The sequence below is a fragment of the Arachis duranensis genome, chromosome 5 (genome assembly GCF_000817695.3).
Source record: "Arachis duranensis cultivar V14167 chromosome 5, aradu.V14167.gnm2.J7QH, whole genome shotgun sequence".
NCBI classification, from domain to species: domain Eukaryota; kingdom Viridiplantae; phylum Streptophyta; class Magnoliopsida; order Fabales; family Fabaceae; genus Arachis; species Arachis duranensis.
In genome coordinates this window covers 5,697,551-5,701,613 of record NC_029776.3, presented here as the reverse complement: position 1 = coordinate 5,701,613, position 4,063 = coordinate 5,697,551, and positions in this window count along the sequence as shown.

Below are 4,063 nucleotides of genomic sequence, written 5' to 3'. Positions count from 1 at the left end.
TGGTAATTAAATGGATAAAGACTATTATTGAAAGTAATGTCACAACAAAAAATAATTACAAAACAAAAATCTTAAAAAAAAAGAAGGATATGATTTCATAATTGAAATAATAGTTAGTAAAAATTATAATGACGATGATAGAAAAAATAGTAATAATAATGATAGTAGTTAGTCTTATTGTAGAAAATAATTTTATAGAGAATATAAAATTTTCACAAATTATAAATAAAAGCCACACAATATTAATTTAATAATTTTTGTTTTTATTTAACTATTTTTTTAATATACTGACGAATTACTGTCCACATACAAGTGTTTTTCCTATACAAGTTATACAAGTCATTTATATTCACGTGTGCACATTTTTCTTCGTGCCGTTACGGGCTTACTGCATGTTTTTATTGTTGCACGTTCTTTTTCGTTATTTTTCTCTCTCGTTATTATCGTCACCAACATCACCTCCTTCTCCTCCTATTTCTCCTTCTTTTTTCATTGGAATTTTTTCTCCTTCTTCCTTTTTCTCTTTCTCCTTCATCATCAGGTATCTCGTTGTTGAAGATAATGAATAATTCAAGTTCAGATTGTCAATTGAACCAAACCAAATTATTTATTGTTTTGACTCCAATCAAGTAGCTGACGTGTGGTTCAATTTTAGTTAATTTGTTCGTTAATAGTTTATGATTCTGTAGGTAAATAATATTTCGTCATTGATAGTTTGAATTGAGTGTAATGTAAAAGTTATGCATCAAAGAAAATATTTTTCTATATTTACAGTAAATTTGGGTGTAACACAAAGATATTTGGGTGTATTTTTTAAGAATTTTTAGTGTATGTGTACTGATAAATTCTGCATAATTCAAATTTTTTTTCTCCCTCTCCTCATCATCATCTTCTTTTTTTTCTTATTCATTTTTTGTCTTATTTTATCTTTTCAAATTTTTTCTTGTTTTACTTTTTTAATAAGAATAAAAATAAAAAAATTAAATAAAAAAACACATAATAATATAAAATTATTTAAAAAAAATATATTTATATTTATTCAACTAAAATAAATAAATAAAAAATCTAAATGTTTTTTTTATATGAAAATGATCTTATTCTTTGAAAAAATAGGAAAAAATCTAGATGGGTAGTTATTCTAAAAAAATTGTACAAACGCACTGCGTGCAATTAATCACGTTCCAACCTACCCTATTAAACGGGAACTTGAACGGTTGGAAATATAAATAGTAAGTAACAGTGCCTCAATTTCCCATCGTTATCTAAGTGGCACAAGGTTTACATGTTTCACAGGTACCTAATGCTATACTACACGTGTATGTTTGTGTTTAAGGTAACATTTGTCGTAAGGTATTGAGACAAAGATTGAGAGACTGAAATTCAGGATTATGTTTGTTGGTTTAGAGATTAGTATTAAATTTTCTGTCTCTATTTTCAAAATTTTAGTATTTCAGTATCTCTAAAAAGTAGGAACATAAGAGATTAAAATTTTTAGAAATGAAGACTGAAATTTTAATAACATTTTATACCTAAAATACCCTCATTAAAATTAATTAATTTTAATTTTATTCTCTGTGCAAATTAAATTAGAGTTTCATTTTTGTTTCAATTTCTATATCTCACTTTGCACCAAACAAAATATTAAAATTTATTTCAATCTCTATCTCTCACGCAACTGAAATTTATGAGAGTAAAAATTAAAATTTTAATAGTATTTTTTTAATATTCTTATTTAATTTTGATCATTTTTAATTTTTTTCTATAAACAGAATAAATTAGGTCTATGCACCTTTCTTGTTTTTATGTAACTTCCTCTCATCACCAACACTTTCTCTACTTTTTTTTACCATCTTCGACCAAACCTAGTCGCTCCCTTCCGCACCTCTCCACCACTTCCCTAACCTCACTTCCGTCAAAATCTCCCCTCCATGCTTTCTGTGGTGACCTCAACACTTTTCTTTACCAACTCACTTTTTTTGAGATTCCCTTTTTCCGTTCTTTCAACTTCTCTCACCAACCCATATTTTTCGAAGTTGAATTAGCTTATTTCTGCAAAAAAAATTCAATTTTAAAGTCTTTGAACTGTTTTCATGTGGTTGCATTCTCAATTATAAATCTGTGAGCTTTAAACATAGATTTGTTGTTGAGTTTGAAGAGTTTGACATGTCTTAATTTGTTTTATATTAGTATATCCAATAAGTTAATTGTTTAATTAAAAATTTATTATGATCCACTAAATTTTTTAAATAATTATGTAAAACATTAGTTAAGATAGAAGAAAAATAGTAAAAAAGTATAAGATTATATGAGAGGAAACCAAAAAAAATGTGTAAAGTGAATACTAATTTAAATAGTAAACATGAGTTGAAATGAAAATTAAAAAATAGAATAAATTATATTTTATTAATTAATTTATATTTTTAAAAGAAAACATAACCATTAAAGATATAGAATAACATACATAAAAATAAAAAAGTAAAAAGAGATGAAAATCTAAGACTAAATGCTACATATAAAAAGTACAAAATGATGTAATAGTAAAAAAAAAAATTATAAAATGACAATTCTATTTAAATATTTATGTGACAATATTAGAAGTTTTTTAATATGTCAAGAGTTTCTTGTGATATTACTTGATTTTTTCTTTGTATACTTTTAATAAATAGATAGATAAATAAATAAATAGTTGTATTATTAAAATTTAAATCGTTAATATGAATTAATATTTTTTTATATTGATAAAATTGTGAAAGAATAGAAAAAAAAGATAAAAAAAATTTCATTCATTGTTGATTGATTGAATTGTATTGTAAATTTTGAAGATAAAACTAAATATATATAGAGCATTGGCTTCTGAAAAATAAAAGTAAATAAAAATAAGATAAGATAAAAAAAATAACATAAATATAAAATAAGATAAGATAATAAATACTAAAATTATAACTAGATTTATATATTTTGTTGGACTGAATTTATAGATCACAAGACTTTTTTATTATTATTATGGGTTAAGATAGAAAAGTAATTTAATATATACTATAATTTCTTTAATAGAATTAGATAATTTAATATATAAAATTATGAGATTAATGCTAAGTTGATTATATAAATATTATTCTATGTAATAGTATAAATGCAATTTTATAGATATTTTTTATATTATTATAAACTAAGTTTATAGATCACACATGACAATTTTATAAAAAGTTAAAAATATGTGTATTCATGTATTATAACACTATTTTGATTCCTTTTTATATATTATAATAAATATATAACAGATTAAGATGTAAGTTAGGAGCCATTTCAAATTTCTTTTATTTTTCTTTTCCAAGTTTTTTGTTTAAATCCCATAAAAATACCAATAAGCTACATATCCAATCTTTTCGTTAGTTTTCCCAAGTCGCCAACTAGCCGCTATCAAAAAATGGTTTCCCACAATTAGAGAAACAAAAACCTGTGCACACAAGGTAATTAGTAATGATATTTTTTAGTTCAAGCCTTCAAAGTATTGAGTGTACTGCATGATCCTGCTAGTCAATTATGACCATTCAAATTTTTTAATATAAATCTGATACATGTGAATTTTTTTTTATATTTTAAAACATCTAAAAAACAAATATAATGAAAAATGCTTAACTAGCTAGACTGAAAAGTAGTTGCCAGAGCTTCAGATTATTGTCACATTTATTGGATTCATTATGAAATGAGTGTGTAATTAATTAACATTATATCTGTATCTAAATTAAAAGAGCGCGTCTTTAATCTCCTAAAGGCTTAGGTTCCTGGCATGGTTGTAACGAGAATGGAAAAATGTTGATAGATAATGAAAATATTAAATAATGTGAATAATAGATATATTAGATGTTTATTTTATTAGGTGTATAAGTAATTATTTTAATATTAAAATTTAGATAATTAATTTAAAAGTGTAATATATTTTTATTTAATTAATAATTATTTATATTATTTAAGATGATTATTGTTTATCTAACACTACCCAACAAAAAAACCTAAAATAATCTTGCGGAAATTTATGTTTCAAAGAATTTAAACAACAATA